Raw genomic sequence first — 25,120 nt, forward strand, 5'->3', positions numbered from 1 at the left:
CTTTTCAAGGAATCAAATTTGGCAATGTTGTTTCTTCATGATATATTTGTTTTCTATTTTCTATTTTCTATTTCCTTCCTCTAAGTTCCATGGGTACAATTCTCAGTTTTTTGTTTTCTAACTTCTTGATATGAATATCTAGATCACTTTTTAAGACATTTAAAAATAATGCTTATTTATTTATTTATTTATTTTGAGAGACAGAGAGTGAGTGTGAGTAGGGGAGGGGCAGAGAGAGAGGGAGAGAGAGAGTCCCAAGTTAGCGTAGAGTCTGTTGTGGGACTTGATCTCACATACCATGAGATCATAACCTGAACCAAAATCAAAAGTCAGATGCTTAACTGACTGAGCCACCCAGACACCCCTAAGACATTTTACTCTATCTTATGCATTAAGGCTATACATTTTCCTCTCAGTTTACCACAAGTTTTGATTTAATTTTTATTACCTAATTCAAAGTAGTTTGTAATTGCCATTTTTTTTTTTTTTTTACTTGGAGTTATTTAAAAGTGTATTTAATTTTCAAGCATTTGGTGATTATTCATTTAGCATGCAATAAACTTCTGGATTAGTTTCTTTTTTGTTTTGTTTTGTTTCAAGTTTTTATTTAAACATTTTTTTAATCTTCATTTATTTTTGAGAGAGAGAGACAGTGCGAGTGGAGGAAGTACAGAGAGAAAGGGAGACACAGAATCTGAAACAGGCTCCAGGCTCTGAGCCATCAGCATAGAGCCCAACAGGGGGTTAAGAATTCACAGACTGCGAGATGATGACCTGAGCCAAAGTCGGACATTTAACCAAATGAGCCACCCAGGTGCCCCTCAAGTTTTTATTTAAATTCAAGTTAGTTAACCTATAGTGTAATATTGGTTTCAGGAGAATTTAGTGATTAAATTAGATATAATTAGATAGAACACCCAGTGTTCATCATAACAATGCCCTCCTTAATACCCATAAATCATTTCTGGGTTAATTTCTCTATTGCCTTTGACCATTTTGTCTTGATGCTTCAAATTTGTTGAGCCTTATCATCTACTATGTGATCACATGAACATGAAAAGAGTATATATTTTGTTATTGTCACTTGCAGTGTTTCACATATGTCAAATAGAGTTTATTAATTGTGTTGCTCAGAGCTCTAACTTTGCTGATTTTTTTCCTATTTGTTCTCTCTGCAGGTGTGGTGTGGATTTTGTTCTTTTTCTACTTTTGTTTTTATCGATTTTCTTGCTTAAATATTTTTGAAATTGTGATAAAGTGCATGCCGAATTTAAATATAGTATTTTCCAGGTTGATTCTTTTGCCCTCAAGTTGCTTTCTCTATATCGGCCATACCATCAGGTGGTCTCTCTATTTCTAGAAATGCATTGTGCCTTAAAGTCTTTATGAACTTTTCTGCAGATAATGATTTAATGATATACATTTCTTTGTCCTTTATTTTCAACCATTGTTTATCTTTACATTTGAGATATGTATCTTGTAATCAGCATATGTTTCTTTTAAGCCAATCTGAAAATCTCAGTTTTATAATAGGTGTTAGTCCATTTACATTTAAAGTAATGACAAATAGAAGTGGGATTTATATCTATCAGTGTACCATTGATTTTTATTTGGATCACCTATTCTATATTCGACTTTGTTTTTCCTCTGGACATCTTTGTTAATCTAGTATTTAGTTATTAACCAAATACCAAATTATGCTTGACTTATTAAAACCTAATGCATAATAGATTGTGGTTGACAGAGTAAGAGATAATAATTATCACTTCTTTTTCTTCTCTTAAACACATGCTCCCACTCCCACACATCAAGATGTTAGTTTAGGCTGTCCTAATGACTTCCCTTGACTGTGCAATATGGCAGAAGTGACACTGCAGTTTCAAGCCTTGCTCTTAAGAGCACTGTGAGATTATACTTTTCTTGAATCTGGAACATGGACAACACCAATATTGATGGGCATGTGGAGACAGTTATTCTCATTCATCACTGGTGAGAATGCAAGATGGTACAACCACTTTGGAAGACAGTCTCCTGATTTCTTACACAACTAATCAGACTCTGATCGTATGATCCAGTAATTATGTCTCTTGCCAAGGGTTGAGGGGATGATAGGGATAAAAAGGCCAAACACAGAGGATTTGATTATACTCTGTATAATATTATAATGATGGATGTGTGTCATTATACATTTGTTCCAATCCATAGGATATATATTATCAAGAGTGAAACCTAAGTTAAATTATGAACTTTGGGTGATTATCATATGTTAATGTAGTTCATTAAACATAACAAATATACCACGCTGGTGAGTGATTTTGATAATGGGGAAGCTATACATTTACAGGGGCAGGGAGCGTATGAGATATATCTATACCTTCCTCTCAATTTTGCTCTAAACCTAAAAATGTTCTGAAAAAAAATGATAAGGTCTTTAAAAATTTTTGGAATGTCTACAATAGGACAAATAGTTGAAAATTAATGGTGGTCCTTTTTTGGTACAGTAATCAACACAGTCAAAATATGGCAAAATTCCCAAAAAGATAGGACAATCTAGTCCCCTAAATATTTTCAATCAGATATAAGATGAATATCTGCCTGTGATACTGAAAAGGGATCCTATATTCAGTGGCAGAGTGGAACCAGCAAAATCTTTAGCAGCATAAACAAACCTCAATATTGAATTATTCCTATATAACAAATGAGTAATATAATTCTTTCAGCTAGAGTTTTTAATTTTGTCTGGAAGAGATTGGTGAGTAAATAAAAAAACATACCAAAATGCAGAATCATTTTTACAAATGCATCACTGAGATATTTTTAACTGTGACATTTTCATTAATCTATGCTATAAATTAAGTAAAGGTAAGGTGTAATGAATTTTATACAGCATGATTAAGTACCAGAGTTCAGGATTAAACTCATTAAATTAAACTAATAATTTAATAACTGTTAATATAGCTTCAAAAGAAAAAAACTTAAATAGGATTTACAATTTTAGCAGCATACATTTTCAAGAATGTATTTTAATACATTAACATTTCTTTGTAACAGTTCTAAAATATTCATATATTCGATTCAATATTCTATAATATTATATACTTTTATACATAACACATTGTAATTATAGTGGTTAGATTTTGTATTCAATCTGTTCTTTCTTGTATTTTCACCAAATAGCTTTAATTGAAATAAAATATGTATTGAACACCAACAATCATTATTATGTAATATTAATAAAAGCAAAAAACATGTTCATAATGTTTTATCGATCATCTACATTCAGCTTTACATTCAGCTTAGGCTGTAAGGTTAGTTCCACATTCAGGTTTCTATTTTTACTTATTTATTTTTAGGATCTAGAAAATCTTATCTGACAATTTTGGATTATAGATACAAGAGTGAGCTCAAACACCAAGGGCTCTGATCTTTAAATCAAACTGATAGTAAAATTATGGACATAGTTGTTCTTGCTTTCATCAAGTAGTCAATCATTAATTCAAGCAGCATGATTTAAGTTCTAATGTTTTAAGTTACGAAATAGTGGGTAACAGATTATTAATTACAATTTTCTTTAGTCTAGACAATATTTGTTTATTTATATACTTTGTTGCAGAAATAGCATAACTGTTTTAATAAGCCCAACAACATATTTATGATCATATATATGGATTTTTTTTTTACCTCCAAGACAGTTAATATCAAGTACTAAGAAAATTATATGTTGTAGTTTGGATCACTACCTAGTCTTAAAAAAAATCCTGATACATTATTCCACCATCATTTTGTTTCAGCTTAAATTTTAAAAGCTCAAGTTTTCTAGACATTGAACATATTTCTGAGATAAAACACATGAACAAAGTTACTTAGGAATCACATTACATGTATCAATTTTTGATGACAAACTTCTGGTGTGAGAAATGTAATTATTTTTTTCTCTCTACCTTAATGTTGTTTTCTGTCCTGAACGCCTATTCTTCTTAATTGAGTATTTAAATAAGTCACTTTCAGGAAAAAACAAAACAAAACCAACAACAACAACAACTTTAATCTGATTTCAGTGACTACAGTAATCTCAGGTTTATAACTGAGTCACATTCAGGTATAAAACTCATTCAAGTGTTCTATTTTTTGTTCTCTCTTCCTTTCCTCCTAGTGTGTAAATGAATATATATTATACACACACATGTATGTTTATATATATGTATTTGTATGTTTCTTGACTTACTAATGTTTTAGACACTGGAGATACAGGATGCAGATATCAACAGGACAGTCATAAATCCTTAATTTCATAAGATGTATTATTTGGGAAAACAAGTATGTAAGCAGATAAATAAGTGAGACAAATTCAGATAGTATTCTGTAAGTGCTATAAATAAAACTGAAGATCATGAAAAATAGATTGGGATCTATTTTGGAAATAGACACAACAAGGCTATGTTACTAACAATATAAAATGAATAGAAATAAATTAAATGTAACTTCTATATTTTTTTAACAGTCCAGTTGTTGAAACTGAAAAAAGTATAGTAGGTTGCTTTTATTGAAGAATCAGGAATTCTGTTTATAAGGCTCAACAGTCATTTTAGCATTTTATTTTTGTTTTGCCTTGTATGTTAGAAAAATTTAGTTGTAAAACTAACAGAACCACAGTTCTTGTTATTGATTTGAGTTAGGGGTGATAGGAAAAAACAAAAAAAGTAGCACATTTCTAAGTTGTTACTATTAAATAGAATGTAGAAGGAAATAAAGATCATGGAAGTGTTGATAGATTTGAATGGATTGAGTTGGGCGCATTGGGTATGCTTTTGCTGTTGTCCAGCTGCTGATAAGAGAAAGTCAAAACCAGTTATTTAATTAGGACAGGGGTTTCTTTTCCTTGAATAAAAAGTCAGGAGATAAGCCGTACAGGGCTAGTCTGGCAATTTCACAATGTCAAGGATACAACTTCCTCTGCACTTCCTGCTGCACCGTTCTTTGCATGTGGCCTTTCACACTCAAGGCTGCATCCTCACAGATGAAAATAGTCGTTATGGTTTTTGCCATAATGTTTGTATTCCAGGAAGGGATAAGAAAAATGTGGAGAGGAGGAAAAAAAAACCCTCTACATAGATCAGTAAATCCTCATTTTTAAGGACATTTGGAAACCATACCTGACTGCATCTGCCACATACTGTTGACCAGAACCTAATCTCAAAGACAACCACATATTCTCAGAACCTGGAAAATCTTGATTTTCCAGTAAAGTACATTGCTGCCAAAAATGAAATTATGGTTCAGTTAGTAAAGACTTTTCTCCTGAACACCATATTTTATATCCATCTGCCTATTTGACATTTGTACTTAAGTGCAGTAAATATTTATTACTTTTACACATATATTTGTAAGCTAAATATTTAATATATATTACTTGGTTAATATATATCACTTAATATATCCAGAGCAGAATTTGTAATCTTTCCTCCCAAATTCCTTTAACTGTAGTGTTGTCACTCTTATCAGCTAGGAACACCACTATTCTAGTTGCTGAAATTAAGCAACCTGAAGTTATGACTGAATTTTTCTTCCCACATGCTACTTTATTGTGCACCCCTCGTTTGTTTGACTTCATTATATATCCATATCCCAATCACTTTCATGACTACTAATGCTAATGCCCTCACCAAAACCACACCTGAATTTTACAGAATTCGAAGTGGTCTGTTCTAACTGCCATATTAACTGGCTTATTATCATCAATGCAGCAGCCTGACTGAGAAATCCTTTAAAAGTGAAATTCAGATTATGTCATTACACTAATGCTCTCTTACAACCCTCCCCTCAATTATTCTGTTCTCAGCTCTCTGTCTTCCTCACAATTTTTTTCAACAGGCCTTCACAGTACCTATAGTGGAAGGTCAAATTTTGTTCCCCCCAAATAGCTAGTGGTTTGCAGCCCATATTCCCCAAGTCGTGGCTCAGATTTCAATTATCCAGTGAAGTCTTTCTCTGACCACCTTATTCTTAATTATAATATGACATGCCATTTCCCTGAATGGCATTCTCAATTCTTCTCCCTTTTTACTTCATCTCATATATCATTATTCTATACAAAAATTCAGTCCTTTATCCAGTTTTGAATATGTCTGCCATACTGGGAAGTAAGCTTTATGAGAGGAAGGGTTTTGCATCCTAGTACCCCAGTGCCTATATTATTTATCCCATAATAGGTGTTAATAAAATAGTTAATGAATAAATGGATGAATGAATGAAAGTGAGTGAATAAGGAAGAAAGGAATAGTAGATATTGCATAACAACTACCATTCAATGCCGTCGTTGGAAAATGTGTTTGAGATGACTGTCAGACGTGAAGACACTAATATTCTAAATATAGGCCTAGACTCAAGAGGAAAATTGGTGTTGGAATAGGTCAGTGTAGGTGGTGTTCAAAGTAATTGCTTAATAGTGAAAGCACATAGAGTAAGAAAATTTACCTTAAAAAACCGAAATATGTACAGCACCCCACAACTTCTAAGAATTCTATTTAAAATCATCCGTGTATAATTATCTGCATCCAGGAAAGCAGTTTGAATCAGGTTATATGTAAATTCCCACTCAAACTTCTAAGTCTGTTCTCCAACAAAGACAAATCGTCCTCTATCACCTGGTACAGAGGCAATTCTAATCTCTTAGAAACATGTTTTAAATTCTTATTATTGACAATATTTAAAGAATATTTTCTTGGATCTCTTCCAAATCTACAATTTTATAGATGTGAAATAATAACAGAAAAATCCAAGAGCAGGTTTTTATCTTTCAAATTCACTCATTTGAAAATAAATATAAAATCAGAGTAACCATTTTTAATTCAGGCTTCTGAAGGAGTAGTCTTATTCTAAGAAAGTCCTTAGAGTTAGAGGTTTCATAGCCTATATGATTATGCACCCACTTTCTAAAGTGTTTTATTAATAGAAGTACTTTCAGTAAGCTGTAGATGTAGCATTTTCTCTGGCCAATAGATAATTTTTATTTAAAAAAATAAAATACAGAACTATCTTCAGGATTTTTGGCACATGCTGGAATTTCCTTACTGATTTTACTTAATTTTATTTCTCTTTCATTCTCCTCAAAAATACAGTCTGATAAACATTAGCTGGATATTGCTCTGTCTCACATATTTGATTTGGGTAAGTCTGTTAGTCCACTCGGATCCTACAGCCAATGCTGCAAGAGCTGACTTGGCTGATTAAAAAGGTAAATCTTCCTCATTTATAGTGCTTAATCATTCACACCTCACGGCAATTTAAGCTGCTGAATTTGTTTAATTGAGTTCTTTACTATTTCACCTGTGATTGTATTAAACTTACTTCCCCCCCAAGATACGGTACTATGGTACCCAGTGGTGCTACAGTAATTTTTATAATACCATTGATAAGTTTCCCAAATATAACTAAAGGGGCCCAAAATCAGGATCTTTGTTGAACTTCTCTATCTTTACAGATTTATTTATCAGTTAACAACTGCCCAGAGTTATCATTTTAAAGCTGGGAATATTGAGTACTTTTTTAATACTATCAATAATTTTGAAAACTTAAGACTTTTTTTTTCTGGTATCTTGTATGTATAGTGAGATCCCAAGTAGCATAGAGAAACATAATTTAGAATGTATAATGTTAAGAAGGATGGAAAACTTGTAAGTCATTTAGTCTATTATAGAATTGAATGCAGGCATCATTTCCATAACATTGCAGACACTAAGCAATCAGCATTTTTTTTTTTCCTGTCATGAGAAACAGATGGTAGCAATAGATTTTGAGCAATGAAACATCATTGCAAAATGAAGCAGGTTTATCAGGCTAAGAACATAAGTGTGTTCATAATACTGACTGGACGATAAAAACATAGGACCCTTGTGGATCCAAACTATTTCCCTCATATTTGAGTTTCTAGGAAGCCATTTAATTAAGTTATTTGAACTTGAATAATATATTTCTTCTATACACTTGCACCTGCTGCTGATACTTGATGTTTCATGTTTTTCTACTTAAACTTAGCTTTGTATCTTGTGTATATTCATTTTATTTTTCCCAATGTAAATGCAGAATTACACTTAACCCCCAAATACCAAAATTCCACCATTATTACCAGTTTTCCATTTGTTTCTCCTTTGATGTATGTCTTTCAATAAATTTTATGTATAATGTTCATTATTGATATACTTTTATTGTTAAATTGATAGTTTTTATGACTATTTGGAATGGAGTTTATTTTCCACTTCTAACTCAATTTGGTGATTTGCAGTAGGGGAATGAAATATCGATTTGTGTATCTTTGCGTTGCATCCAGCCACTTTATCAAAGGACTATTTATTCTGGTAAAAATTTTAAACACTCTTTAAATTCTATATAATTTTTTATCTCATTATCATGTAGAGATAATTTTATTTGTTACTGTGTAATTTTACTGGCTAAATTCTTTAAAATTCATTTCGATATTGAAAACATGGTAAAAGTATATGCCAGTGCTTATTCCCCATAATCTTGAAAATGAATTCAGAATTTCACTGTTTATGTTGCTTTCTGTTGATATTGCAAATAGCCTTTATCATTTGATAATCCCTTCTGTTTTACTTTAATTTAGAATTTTTATTAGAATGACTGTTCAAATGATGCAACTTACATTTTAGCACTCATTACTAAAATCATAGTTTTTATTTAATGTGTTAATATAATGAATTTCACTTGTACATTTCCTAATATTGAAACTTTTTTCTGTTTCTGTATTGTTATAAAACTCTGCTTGATCATAGGGTAATGTTCTTTGAATACATGACACTAGATATTCTGCATATCTACTTGTGGCTGAAAAGCTTCCATATTAGTTTTTCTCCATGGGGGAGTTATTAAATAAACTATTTTTTCAAAGAATTGAGAAAAATACTGTAATTTTTTTTAATCCAAACTAAAACTTGGCAATTATTTCCTAAAATCTTTTTATTAACACCAATAGTAATGTTTGAGTAAATAGTCCAACTCAACTCTATGTTTCTACATTTGAAACTGTATATTCACAGTGGTTCTTTCTATAGGCACAGACATATAAATCTGAATACATACATCAAACTTTGTTTTCTAGTAAATTTTTAGCTCTGCATTTATATATTGAAACATGTTATTTTTTTAAATTTGTTTTTAATGTTTATTTTTATTTTTGAAAGAGAGAGACAGAGACAGAATGCAAGCGGGTAAGGGGTAGAGAGAGTTGGAGACACAGAATCTGAAACAGGCTCCAAGCTCTGAACTGTCAGCACAGGTACAGAGAACACTGATGCGGGCTCGAACCCACGGACTGTGAGATCATGACCTAAGCTGAAATTGGATGTTTAACTGACTGAGCCACCCAGGATCCCCAACATGTTATTAATTAATTACCTTTATTCCTTATGTTACAATTTAAATAGTATATTGATTTTTGGTGTATACAGTTATAGTTTATCAATTAATGATTTTTATTCTAAAATAGTAAAAGGAGTTTACAAAATTTGTGTTAAGAAAAGAGCTGAAATAAGTTTTTGGGAACAAGGGAATTGAATACACACGTATACACACACATGTACACATAAGCACACATATATGGCAGCACATATATGACTTTTTAAAAGAGTTTTAGAATTAATATCATCCTAATGTATAAAAATAATTGGAGGAAGTTTCATTTTTATATACTCTGAAATGATTTAAATAACTTTGGGAAAAATCTTTTTCATAAATTAGCCTTTTCCTCAGTTTTAAAGCAATGTGGTCCTGGTGTCTTTGTTTCAATTAGCCTTTCCAGTCTCTTTTGCATTATTTGAATGCTGAAGTTTCTTTTCTTTGGAGATTAATTTTAGTGATTTATATTTTGCTTTTAAATATTTATTTTCTCTAGATTTTAAAAGATATGCCCTGATAATTACATGCAGTATTTTCTTATAATCTTTTTAATGTTAGTTATATGAATGGTTATATTTAATTTCCTTTTGGGAATTGAACTTATTTTGGTCTTTTATCTCTTTCATTGAGCTTTATAAATAAACATTTTCTGATTTTTTAAATTTTGTTACATTTTTTCAAAAGTAATATAAAAGAAGAACAAATTTCTATAATCATTAAGCAATGGTTTTATCACTAGAAATTCTCATGACAAGCTGCTTAAATTTATTTACACTCTTTTGTTCAGCAGTTAATAATTTTCCCTTTATCTTCTTTCCATGGAACTTTTGATTTTATATTTCTAGTTCTCAATGGAAACACTTTGAGATAATAAAAGCTAATAAATTCAAATGGAACTGACCACAGGGTCTTTTGTTTTGTTGCTTTAAATTTATTTGATCCTGTTTCTCAAAGGTACAGGATAGATGTGTGTGTGTGTGTGTGTGTGTGTGTGTGTGTGTGTGTGTATTTCTTAACTCAAACACTACTTCTTGTGACTTGTAGTGCAAATTGACATTGAAAGTCAATAACCATCATTCAGGTAATGATTTAAGCAGCAGGATATAAATGCTTAATTTGGGGTTTATTTCATTAATCCATAATTTCAGACTCTGTTATCAATGATTATATTCTGAAATTCAGATGAAGAAAAATGTTATTTTCAATAATCTTAGATTTATATTTAAATCTCTTTTGGATAACATGGTGTCATTAAAAATGGCACTGATTTTAACTTCACTTTTTTTACATTCATAAATATAGCTATTACCTTACTTTTGGGTCCTTGTAACCAGATTTAATACAATGGCATAAATGAATATAAATCCACCATCAGATTTGTTTAAAAAGTGCTTTAATACAGTGGAAACTAATAGCATTCTTCATGGTGGGTCTTCTGCGTGACATTTAAATACTGACAAATAGAATGAAGTAAAATAAGGACTTAATTTACAGCAATTGGATACATTGATCAGAGACTGGCAGATATTTTCTTAGCAAAATATTTGGAAAATATTTTATATTTTATGGGTCTTAAGGTCTCTTATAAATTTCTCAACTCTACCACTATAGGATGAGACAGGTACAGAGAACACTTAAAGAAATGGGTGGGCTGTGTTCCAATAAAACTTTACACAAGGCAGCAGACAATGGACCAGATTAGATGATCTGAACAGCATTCTCACTCAAAGAACTAAACTGCTGGATTAAAAAGGATGTACAGTTGGGGCGCCTGGGTGGCGCAGTCGGTTAAGCGTCCGGCTTCAGCCAGGTCACGATCTCGCGGTCCGTGAGTTCGAGCCCCGCGTCAGGCTCTGGGCTGATGGCTCGGAGCCTGGAGCCTGTTTCCGATTCTGTGTCTCCCTCTCTCTCTGCCCCCCCCCCGTTCATGCTCTGTCTCTCTCTGTCCCAAAAAATAAATAAAAAACGTTGAAAAAAAAAAAAAAAAAGGATGTACAGCAATGACAACAGGATGGAATTCTAGAACACTGGTTCCCCAAATTAAGAGAAATCAGAAATCCTGGGGATAAATAAATGTTAAGGCTTTGTTTCTTAAACTTTCTGGGAAAATGCTATTGTCCTAAATCTTCCTGAACTACTCATCGATTTGTTTGTTCTATTTTACTTCCTGTCTTCCATACGAAGTTTTCTATCATCATCACTATATACTTGCTTATCCTCATATTCTCTTCCTAAAATATTTCACATAAGTTTTTTTCTTTCCCTTATGATGAATCTCCCCTTGTGAAAGGCACAAATGGCCTTTATAAAGCAAAATGCAAATGCAATCTCTCTGTTCTTATCAGACTTCTTATTTCATTAATATTTGAACAGAGGAGTTCATTCCATCCTTATTCGATCACATTTCCCCTTGCCTTGGGACATCCCACACTCCAATGTGACTGGACTGTCATTTTCTTTTCCTTATGATTCCCCCTTTCCTCTGGTTGACTGAGATCTCTTCATATTCCCTACCTATAAATTGTGTTTAAGAAATCCCACCTAATTTCATGGATTCAAAATGCTATATGCAAATTTACAAATGCAAATCTTTGCTCAGACTCCTCAGCCTTCGCTTTACTTCCTACATCTAGTCAATACTTATGTAACTTAAATTCCTAATAAGCACATAAATTTTACATTCCCAAACCACAAGTTTATTCCTGTGCAGTGCCTCCCACATAAACTCAGTAACCTTCCTTACTGTTCCCTCAGTCTTCTTCACAATAATCTCTTTCCTCTCCTCAACCAACCAGCCCCTCACACAAAAACAGAAAACATATATTTGATTACATCCTCTCATGCATATATTTGCCCCTTAGGTTTGACTAATTTACCATATGCCTGGTGCACATACTAGGTTGTCAAAAAATATTTGTAATATTGTATATAATAATTCTAAAAATTAAACAATACAAACAAAAAAGCCTCCATTTAATATATACACCTAGACAATGCTTTGATCTACAGTATAGTGTAGACATTATTCACTTAAGTATGTACTTGCCATCCACCTATCTTCCCTTTCTCAAAAAAAATTAAGAATTAATTTAATAATTAATGAGAAAGAGAGAGATTTTTATTAAGTTTATTTATTTATTTTGGAGAGAGAGAATCTTGAGCCGGCCCCACACTGGGCACGGAGCCCAACACTGGGCTGAATCTCACAACTGTGAGATCATGACCTGAGCCAAAATCAAGAGTAGGATGCTTAACTGACTGAGCCACCCCGGTGCCCCTCTCATGCTTTCTAACAGGCAAAATAGAGCCTTGGAATTAAGACAAGCAATCTCTATGCAATAATGACAAAATTGAAGGTTTCTAAATGAGCAATAAGTTCCCTTTTTTAACCAAATAAAGTTTTGATTACTTACTTTAATTAGAAAACTAAGTTGGTCCAAATTTTTGTATACTATCCACTTGAAACATAGATGTCTGTTTCTCACCAATGTGGAAAGATTTAGTTTAGCGTCAAGCTCTTTTTAAAAAAGAGTAAACTCCAAGAAGTAGTAATCATTTGATGATTCTGTCCCAAGATTTCTCAAATTATCTGAACCTCCTTAGATATTATTAAAAATTAAAAATGTCACTTTGAAAATACTGGATTTAAAACAATATCAAAATGATACCCCAGAGAAATTATGAAAGTTTGTTGGAAAAATGAGAGAAAGAATGGAGACAAAACAAAAACAAATTATTTCATGGTACTAAAGATTCTCTCTAATTCTGTTAATATTTCTTTAACATTTGAAAGAAAGAATCAGCCTATTTTACAAAAAAAAAATTTTTTTTTTTTGCTGACTAAGGGTTTAAACAAGAATGCCTCCCAAAGACAACAAATTTTGATGTGATAGCTTAGATGAAAAAAATGTTATTTTTTAAATAAAAGGAATAACTATCAAAAAAGCATATCTTTTAATACATACTGTGGCAGGATAGCACATAACCTTCTTTAAATGAAACTTCACTACTTTTAAATCACTTTATTTCCAAGGATTTAACACACATATGTTGAGTACTATGTTCAAGAAAGCGAACCAAGTTCAAAGTAAATAGTAATTTCATATGGGAGAGAAATGAGCGGAAAAAATAAATGGTATATGTTGGTATAAACTCAAACTAAGAGAAGTTATAGCAGTAGTACAAGAAAATCATGAGTATTCTTTATACAAATTCACTTAATTGCTTATTTATATCTGGCCATGTTTATTTGTCATCCAAATGTAATGTAGTACATTTATAATATCAAAAATGGCTCTTGTTGTTGAATCACAACAGAGACCCTTGGGATTTGGGGGCAAAGTCAGGCCATTTTCTGGGGACAACTACTGTCTTTTTGAGAAACAGCTTTTGTCCTCTGGGTCTTAGTAGAGAATGAAATATTAGCCCTGAGCTCCAAGTTACCATGTGATCTGACCTGCCCATTATGAATTGGGTGCCATCAAGCACAACTAGCATGAGCACATACTTCATCAAATACAAGGGGTATAATACAAAACTGGACTACAACAGGCCCTGAAGGCACGAGTAAGTTATTGCGGAAGTGTCTCAAATGTGTTCCCGGTCATCATCCCTGCTACATTACCTTCTCTCTCCCAGCCTGCACCTATAGCCTCAAGGGGAGTTCCCTGCAATCAGTTGACTGAGGAAGAGAAAACCTGTCACTGGTTTCCAGGTATTTCTGTGTGATGTGCAGGTACCACCTGAAAGGGAAGAGCTCTACAATTATAAACTACTTCCTGTGACATCCCTGATGGACAGTGAGGAAGGGAAATCCTCCCAGTGGAAGAACTTCGAGCAGCGCACATGATTTTTCATTTTACTAGCAAAATGAAAATAGGCAGATGAGCGATTGCATACTGATTCATGGATTCAGGTCAAATGGTTTGGCTTGATGATCAGGGAGTTGGAAGGAAAATAACTGGAGATGACAGAAAGGTCTGGGGAAGAAATATATGGAAACACATCTCACGATGTGCAAAAATGAGAAGATATTTGTATCCCATGTCATTGCTCACCAAAGTGTGACCTCAGTGGAGAAGAATTTTGATAATCAATTGTATAGAGTGACCAATTTTGGGGGTACCAGTCAGCCTCTTTCTCCAGACCCTTGTATTATTACCCAGTGTATTATTCAAAAGCAAAATGGCCACGATGGGAAGCTATGCATGGGCTCAGTCACATATACTTTCACTCACCAAGGCTGACCTGACTTGCCAGTCACTGCCGAATGACCAACCAGCCAGCAGTAGAAACCAACACTGAGTCCCCATTACGGCACCATTCCCCAGGGCCGTTAGCAAGCTGCCAGATTTGCAGGTTAATATCACTGGATGGTTTCCATCATGAAAGAGGTGTTTTTGCAGGGATAGCCTTTAGATTGGATACAGGTTTGCCTTCCCTAAATGCAATGCTTCTGTCAAGACTACATTTTGTTTACATGTAGAATGCCTTATCCATTGTCATAGTTGCACTGCTTCCGATAAAAAAAAATCACTTTACAACAAAAAAGTATGGCAACAGGCTTATGCTCGTGGGATTCTCTGGTCTTACCATGTTGCTCATCATCCTGAAGCAGGTGGTTTGATGGAATTGTGGAATGGCTTTTTGAAATTTCAAGGCTAGCATTCTTGGCTGTCTGTGAAGAAGTAAACAATTTAAGTGCTAATATACAGGGAGTGTTTTGGCCCATTTACATAACAAATCCTGCCTGAGTTACTAGTGTGTTGGATTGCTCTACAGATTTTAGACCTAGTAGTCCCAATAATCACATCACATTACACACACACACACACACACACACACACACGTGTGTGTGTGTGTGTGTGTGTGTGTGTTCTTAAATGACCTTTAGAGCCCTGTGTTCTATTATCTACTCTGATTTTAACCACATATAATAATTTCCCTTGATCTCTTGCCTGAGTAAACTGGCCTTCTTGCAACTTGAAAACATGCAAAACTTGCTCTTCCCTTAGGATTTCGCACATGCTGTTCCCTTTTCTAGTAAGGCTCTTCTTATATATATCTATGTGGATCATGTCCTCTTTCAGATTCTTCCTTCAGGTCTTATTAAATGTGTGCCTTCTAATGAAGCCTTCTTTGAAAACACTCTCAAACCCTATGCTTTCCTTGCTTTATCTTTTTTTCTTAGCACTTACGTTATTTAAGTACCATAAATGTTCTAATTTATCTCATTTATTATGTGTCTCCCTCAATAGAATACAAGCAGGAATCTTCCTCTATTTTGATATTTTCTGTTTCCTGGAGACTTGAAAGGTGCCAGATACATAGGAATTGATAAAAAAAAATATTAAATTAGACATTTTGACAGTTGCTTGCTATGCACACATGGAGAATACAAATGATTGGATTTATCCAGATTTGGTTATTTACATGCAATTGTGACAAAAGGGAATTAAGAGAGATGAGTTAGTTGTATGGAAATCAAGATGAGAAATAATGGAATCTCTAATAATTAAGAAGAAAAAAGTATGCAGGAAAGGGCTGATAGAGTGTCATAGAATTGAGTTGCTATGAAATCCTTTAATTTTATGTGTGATTATGATACATCCTGAGTATCATTTAGAGAACCTTTTATCTATAGATTAAAAATAACTTCATTTTCAGTAAAATGCTGTGGTGTAAAATTTAAAAGCAAAATAAATCAATTTTTTTCATCATCTCATTTTTAGTATTCATTTTTTTCTTGGTATAATATGAATGGCAAAAATGTTTATAAGACTTCTAGTAGGTGAAACTTAGGAAAAAAAGTTTTATTACTTTTCTCAAGTATATAAATATAAGTAGGGATATGGTGAAAAAGTGACTTCTGTATCCTAAATCCTAGAACTAGAACTTAAAATTCACAACCTCTTACTTTCCATGCTCATTTACCTTTATAAATATAAAAGATGTAAGAGAAAGAGAGGGCGTGTCAATGAGAATGAAATTCCATTCAAGATTTTTCTCCTAAAAGTTAATAAGAAAATCAAAGTCTCTTGCTATCATGTGGGCTTAAGATAGCAATAGATGATTTATATTTATGTTTAAGTCAGCATCGGTTCTTAGGAGATAATGTCTCTATGCTTTTATTTATTTTGGATCATAAGACCAAGAATATGGCATTAAAGTTACATAAAAACAAACGAATTGTATAATTCTTATTTCCTTTTGCTCACTTAAGCAGATGCAATATATGTGTATGCTTCACCCTTATGAGTTCTCTGTATATGTAATAACATTTTCTTAAGGAAGAAAGTAAAATTGCAGGATTTTGGAGACAAACCGCAAATTCTTATGTTGGTCTTTCTTATTTTTTAAAATATATATAATCCAGGGCACCTGGGTGGGTCAGTCGGTTGAATGTCCAACTTCGTCTCGGGTGATGATCTCACGGTTTGTGAGATCGAGCCCCACATTGGGCTCACTGCTGTCAGCCTGTCAGTGCAGAGCCCACTTTGGATTCTTTCTTCCCCTCTCTCTGACCCTCCCCTGCTTGCACTCTCCCAAAAATAAATATATAAAATAAAATAAAATAAAATAAAATAAAATAAAATAAAATATATTCCAGTAGCATCTTAACTGCTCTGGGACAGAGTACCTTCTGTGTGTGGAGAGACAGAGGCCCAGTGGGGGAGGGAGGTTATCTAACATATCCTGATTTCTATCTTCATTAGAAGGCCATATTTTCCTTGAATGATAAAGGACATTTTGCATGTTTTTTGCTTTGTCTTTATACCTTCACATACTTTGAAAAGTAGTATGAGGAAATAGAGGTTTGACATAGAATTCCTTCTAAAATTGATGGATTTTTCTCAATAAGAATATTGGGTTATTGATACAATGTTGGCTCTTTTATTTCTTCTTATATTGTATATTAACATGAAATATAGTTTATCCAAGTGTCAGTTCAGTAACCTAAACTTCCTTAATAAACATATGATCACCAGTGCCTACGTAACTTGTTGTAGTTCAATTTCTAAAATACGAATGGTTCCATTGTGTACCGAAAGAGTTAATATATCTTTTCAACTGAGTTACTTACTCCCAGAGAGTGACTTATGGGGTCTATTAACTTCAACGAGATTACAAATGAACAAAAGGAATTGACCTGCCTTGTTTGAAATATATCCTAATCTGTTCCATTCAAGTAGGAAGCATAAAATAGATTTGTATGTAATTTATAGATCCCAAATTATGTGCATTTAATCAATAGTTATTGAACACCTACTATGTGAAACACATGAGATCGTCACATTGAAGAATACAACTATATAAAACACACTGTCACTCTCCTGCATGATTTACCCAGTTAGACTTTTTCAATAATGTCTGGGAGTTTATTAGAAAGGTGTAAGAAAACATTAATTCCAAAAGGAACAGAAGGGAAAAAGGAAATAGACAATGCTAAAAGCACTGAACTAAATATCTTAGTAAGCAAAAATATAAAACATTTCAAAATCCTCAAAATTTTATGGTATGTTTATGATTATGCAGTACTGTTTAAGTTTGTGTACATTAAGGTAAAACATTGAACTATATAGCATATAAAGGTACAGATAATGTAATAGGGTTTTTTTTGGGGGGGATGGAGGGCAAGGAGTTAAGGGAGGGATGGTATAAGAGTTTTTAATGAAATTTTATTTTCTTTCAAATTATAGAAATAGTGAATAAACATTAAGTGAATTTACAACTATTTTTATACATATTAATATTTTAGGCAATTGCCAACCGCATAGATTCCAATATCTTGAAGAATAGGTAGAAGTTAGTGAAGTTATGTCTGAATTTTTATTCCATCTTTCAAACTGATTTTCTACTGGGGCACTTGGGTAGCTCACTTGGTTAAGCCTCCCACTCTTGGTTTCAACTGAGGTCATGATCTCCCAGTTTGTGAGTTTGAACCCCACATCAGGCTCTGCGCTGACAGTATGGAACCTGCTTGGGATTCTCTCTTTCTCTCTCTCTTTCTTTCTCTGCCCCTTCACTGCCCACTCTCTTTCTCTCAAAATAAATAAACATAAAAGAAATTTAAAAACTGAATTTCTACTATGACAGTGCATCTCCAAATAAACTGTTATTTCTTCTGTATCTCTTGTTTTAATTTTTAATATATTTTATTATGTAGGTGAGTCATAGTCTAATTTCAACCTTTGATAATTTCAGATATCCTATTCTTTGTAGATGTTGACTGTCTTGCATACCATGTACCTACTTTCCCTGAAGTCAAGGTGAGTAGACCAGACCACAGTAAAATGTACAAATGTGGTTAATTTGAGAAACTGTTTGAGAAGCTTAAAGATCAAAAATATTACTAACATTGAATTACAGTTATTTTAGAGGTTCATTTCAGGAAATAATGTTAATACAAATTGGCTGTTGAAACTGTAAGAATTAAGGGAATGTTTAAATATACAGAAAATATTCATAAATCAACAATCCCAGATTATTAACATTTGTCCCTTTCATTACAGGTCTTTTTTTTAAATGTGTTTTTATTAATGCATTTAAGACCACCATAGAGATTTATAACTTTTTATATTTTGATCAGTATTAATGGTTTCTAGTCAGCACCGTGATATTTCATAATCATTTTAAGTCAATATCCAGCATGATATCTATTGAGAAAACATTTATTTTGCCATTTATGAAAGAAACAAGTAAGGGATTACTACTTCTATCAATATTACATATTTGTTTGTAAACTTCAGGTTGAGAAGACTATTACACCCTTCTGCTTCGATTTGGAAATTGTACATTTAGAAATAAATCCATAGAAAGTAATCAGAGAGGTACCCAAGATCAGTTTATCATACCTAGCTCAGTTTAGATGGATTGTCAAAGAACTTGTTTAGTCAGACTATGGATGGTAATTATGCAATATTAGAAGACTTCCAAGTCTGTTTATATATTAAAGTATTGACCTTGAGACATATGAAGTAATGGGAGTAGCAGATTATCAATTATAATAAATATAACAAAGCTTTATTTTTAATATAGTGGCAAATGCAGTTTGATAAAGACTGTAGCTCACAAATTTAACATATTTTAAAGGTAGCATATTAGAGATAGATGAGCTATTAGTAATGGAGTGTGTGATTAGTAACGTATTTTCTTCATGGTCACAGTGTATTTCTGTTTCAACTAGGTTAGCCATTGACCACACAACGTAGTGTCTTTTCCTGGAATACTGAAAGGCATGGGAAGTTACTACAAAAGATAATGCAGGGCATGAGGTCTATTTCATAAATGCATAAATCCATTAGTCAAATACTGGAAGAAAACTGTATTAGCTCTGTGTTATTTGTATTAAAGTTTCTGAGGTTTGAGATGCTTTTTATATTTAATATCAATTGGAATGTGTGTGGTTCTTCTTTGACCTAAGGTATTTCATAATCCTATTGTGTTCAGGAAATTAGTGTCAAAGAGAGTCATAAAAATAAAGTTAACTTCTTATGTCCATCTACTGAGTTTTACTTTACAGATTGTAGATAAATAGTTAGTATTTTATCTTTCTTCATTTTTAAATTTGTTTATTCTAGGATTCATTTGGTGTGATTTCAGTTTAAAGGAAAAATGGACTTATTTCTGTGATGGTGAGGTTTTCAATTTGCATTCATTTATTCTCACTTTTCACAGACAATTCCTTTTCCATTATATATTAAATATTGTCATACTTTTTTTCTTGAAGAATAGTCTTCGTATTTTCATCTTTACATTTTATCTATTTATTCTGGGAGGGGCTTATTTTCTGGCTTAATTTTCATCAGCCTCCATTATGCACCTCATTTGCATAGTGCATTCTATTTCTATATTCCAAATTACTGTCTATCTTATTTATCCTCCTTTTGATTAATATCAATCCTTCTGTTTTGTTTAGAAATTAACCCTTACTCTTATGCCACTCAAATTATAATTTTCTAACATTACTTCAAAAATCTATACTCTTTTGCTACCCATTATTTGCTATTAATATGTTTTTATATATTATCACTTCTTTTTTAATTTCTTAAGTTTGTTTAATATTTATTTATTTATTTATTTATTTTGAGAGACGGGGGAGAGGCAGAGAGAGGGAGAGAGAGAAATCCAAGCATCAAACCCATGAACTGTGAAATCATGACCTGAGCCAACATCAAGAGTCAGACGCTTAACCAACTGAGCCATCCAGACTCCCCTAAACGTATCACTTCTAAATCATCCCATGTTATCTAATAATGTCCCTTCTTGCCTGAGGACCTCCAAAGTCTCCAATCTACTGCTCACCATGGAGAGCAGGATCCCAGCCTTGCTGCATTTTTCTCTCCATGGAACTGACCCTGACAGCTTTCCAGGGCTGCAGTCTTCATTTTTTTTAACAAATTAGATATTTTTCTTGTTTTATTTCCCCAATCTTAAGGATAGGGTGTCATAAAAATACTAAAAAATGTACTTGAATTTTAAAAATCTTTATGTATTTAAACATACATATGGGCTGAGATAAGGTTTTTCACCAAATTTTAAAAGTAGATGAAAAGAAAAAGAATTCTACCCAGACACATATATATCTTTAAAGTATTGCATGTACAAAGAAAGTAACACAAAGCTTTTAAAGTAAAAATTTTTTAAATCACATAAAAGAGAGTGGGAATCACAAAGACAATGAGAATAGTCAATTAAGAAAACTGTAAACATTGAAACATGCTTAGTACCAAATAGTAAAATAAATTGTGTACTGAATGATGAGATTAAAGGCAGAATTTGTATTCCAATCACAAAAGGTGATATGTACATCCATCTGTGTATATAATTTTAAGACAAGATTGATGTTCAGTTACCAAATATAGTGCATATGTCACACAGTTTACTCTATATGGAGCCCTACATAAAGTTGAGATCTAAGAATAGTTCACAAATCCTCTCTTAATCTGTTGGCATTATATACTTTCCCTCTTTAATTCACTGCTCCAATTTAACATCCCCAGTGCTTTCTCCAGCCAAGTCCCCTGAACCTTGACTTGGATAACCATAGTCATCATACCGAAAAAATTATTTTCAGCCTGGATGCTTTCATCGGCTGTGCCATATTCATCAGTCCCCCTGAGCCAGTCTTATTTCTTCTAACATATTTCAAATCACTGGAACATAAGCGTTTGATTCAGAAAACAAACCAATAATAACCAACAAACTTGCACGAAACCCAGCCATGGCAATGGAGTTTTTTTTTTTTTTAAAGCAGTTTCTAAAATATATTCTATGAATTTAAACCAAATTTCAAAAATTTCTTTAGTGATTTATTTGTTTTGGCATCATTGTTTTGTCTTTGGTATGTCTTGTCTTTTATACCTAGAGTAGATAATCCATTGCCTAAAAATTTAACAAAACTACTTTGTCAGATGGTCAAGCACTCCAATGACCTCCCTTTGACTGAATTTTTAGAAAAAAGCTTTTCTCTAATTACAGAAGTTTCTTCATTTTTGCAATCTTTTCTGGTGAGCAAAGACAAGAGTACCCTTGTGGATACATTTTTATGAGTATTAATAATTTAACAAAAAACAATTTCAGGCCTTTCCCTTCCTGAAAGTTTTGATGGGATAGCAATCCAAAAAAGTGCACATTTAAAAATAATTCATAATATTTTACAAACAGAAAATATGCCACTTAGGATATTAATTTGAAATCCTCTAATTTAGTCACATCTTATTCACCCCTCTTCATTCCCAATCATTTCTGACTCTTCAAGCCCTTCACTTTATTCACAAACTAATCAAAAGCAGATTTTCATCACAAACTCGGGAAACTGAATTTAGAACTTTTTATATAGCATTCAAGTTCTTAAGTTTCAGTAGGTAACTTATAAGTATCTGCCTATTCAGAAAGTATTAACTAACATCAAATTCAAAGTCATATACATCATAGCTGATCGTCACCCCATCAGATTAGACTTTTGTATATATAAGCTTAATTTTTATTGACAGGACTAAATTGGAATTTAAGTTGTAGCTGTAAGAGGAGAATATTTAAATGTAAATTTACTTTTTCAATGATAAATTTTCAGAACTTAGCCTGAGAATGTGAATCTAATCAAGGTATCTGCACAATTTCCTGTGCAAAACAATCATGGGACCAATTTAGCAAGCATGCAATGCCATCAAGTTGCAAACATCTCTAATCCTATGTGTATAGGATAAAAACTTCACATGAAGTGAACTTTGAATAAAGAAACATGATAAGGAGAAACAAATGGATATATGATGCAAGTGGATATTTGACTAATTAGCCATATGTATAATATAAATAATATGCATATATGCAATATCAGTCCCTGAATATAAAGCTACCATAAAGTCTGTAGCAAATTAAAGAAAACATGATTTGCATTAATAAGTGAAATTTTCCAAAAATATTAATTTTGGTGGTTGGAAACATCCAAATAAAATGATAGGATATAATCCCAATAATGATTATACTGATACATTCTCTGATGTATAAGACAGATAAATCTGACAGATAAATCTGTCATTTAAATTTCAGCATACAAATTAACTCAAAATTATAAAGTATAACAGAAACAATAACACTAGCTAATGTGTTTCCATACCTCTTCCAGAGATTACTCTATACAAATTTAGGAATAAAATATAGAATTCATTGTATATGATTTTGTCTTTTGAATATGAGTAAAATTATTTGGAAAGAATATGCATCATGATTTATTAATTCCAGGTTTACAATGAAATATATATATTATTTCTATTTTAATTTAAATGTAGAATCTTGAGTTTTATCTGTTTAGAATCAAAATAACCAGCAATTTGTTCAATTAAATAAAAATCAACAAACAAAAGAAACTACAATCTCATCTGATGTCATAATTACCCCTCAAAAATGCTGACTAAGCATTTCCTTAACTTGACCAGGTGATTTCTATAACAAAGATAATTCACATCATTTTATTAAAACATATTTGACAGTTAACTTAAAATATCTAGATTGGTATAGTTCTATCTAGTTTAAAAATAGAAAAAAAATTATCTCTACTGGTAGTCATTAGCCTTCTGTAGCTTTTTTTTAGAACTAAAATTTAAGGTTTGCACACAAACGATGACAGTAAAGCTCCACAAATGATAAAAATCGTAAGTATCTCCTTTTATCAAGAACTTGCCTTTCACTAGATCCTCCACAAGCATTTATCAATCATCCTGGTCAATTATAATTAATTGTCAATATAATTGACAAGAATAATTAATATTCTTTTGAAGAAACAGAATAGAAACAATTAAATACAATTAAAAGGAGTTCGTCCTCACTACAGCACAAAATTAATCAAAGTTAAAAACTAAAATTACTCTATGAAAACAGGAGCACCTTTGAGAACTGAAGATTACTGAACTATAAGGCAAAAGCAAAGCCAAGATAAGAAAAAGAAATTAATTATTCTTTATTAATAAGTTAAGTTTCTATACAGCAAACATCAAGAAAAATATAGGAAAGTAAATTCTTGGAAAATAAGATTATTTTTAAAGAAATTATGAAAAGTTTCCTGCCAAATCAGTTGATTTGTTAATATCAAAAGAATTCTTGCAATCATTAACACAGATAATATAATGAAAGCAAAGGGCATGTATGAATACTTTACAAAAGAAGAAAAATAGTCAAGCATGTGTGTTTATTTGCACTCAAAATAAAAAGTGACATGTAAATATTTTGCATATGTTGAAAAATAAATGTTTATAAAATTAGGAGAGATGGTTAATCTTAAGCACAATTTTTGGGAGCACATATTTCTAAAGGTTTTAGGAGATTAATTTGCGGGTATACAGAACATTAAAAATTAAAACTCATAAAAAATAAGTAAAAATTAAAACTCATGATGAAATAATTTTTGTTTGAGTGACTAATCCCAAAGAGATAAATTTTTTTAAGTTTATTTATCTATTGAAAGAGAGTACAAACGGAGAAGGCACAGAGAGAGGGAGAGACAGAAGCCCAAGCAGGCTGTTAGCACAGCCAAAGAGATAAATTTTAAATAATTTATATGGGGCACCTGGATAGCTCAGTCAGTTGAGTGACCAACTCTTGGTTTTGGCTGAGGTCATGATCTCACGGTTTGTGGGTTTGAGCCTCGTGTTGGGCTCTATGCTGACAGTGTGGAGTCTGCTTGGGATTCTCTCTCTCTCTCTGTCTCTCTCTCTCACTCTCTCTCTCTGCCCCTCCCCTATTCATGCACTTTCTCTCTCTCAAAATAAATAAATAAACTTAAAAAAAATCTATATGTACAATCTTCTTCACAGTCGTATAGAGAATGGTGAAATCTTGAAAAAAATTGTTCAACAATAAAGAACATACAGTAAACTCTTCTATATCCATATGATACTAAATAGAGGTACTATTCATGGTAAACTGTGAATTTACCTGGTTTCTCTACTCCTTTTCTTGGCTTTCAAAAATATTTCTCTCCTACACTTTTAGGCACTCAGTTAGGGATGAGCAGCAGGGATAAAGAAGATGCTGGCCACACCCTCAGGGCCACCCCGGAGGGTTAATAGCCACACCTTCAGAGTCACCTCTAAAGGCTACCAGAATAGGAAAGACCTTGTCACAGAGCTGGCTCAAAAGCCACAAGGGGACTTCTAAGAGCTGATCATGCACACAAAAGGTGCAACCTGCCCTTAAGTTACTTTAAGGTCAC

Source organism: Panthera uncia, chromosome C2 (assembly GCF_023721935.1).
Source record: "Panthera uncia isolate 11264 chromosome C2, Puncia_PCG_1.0, whole genome shotgun sequence".
NCBI lineage: Eukaryota > Metazoa > Chordata > Mammalia > Carnivora > Felidae > Panthera > Panthera uncia.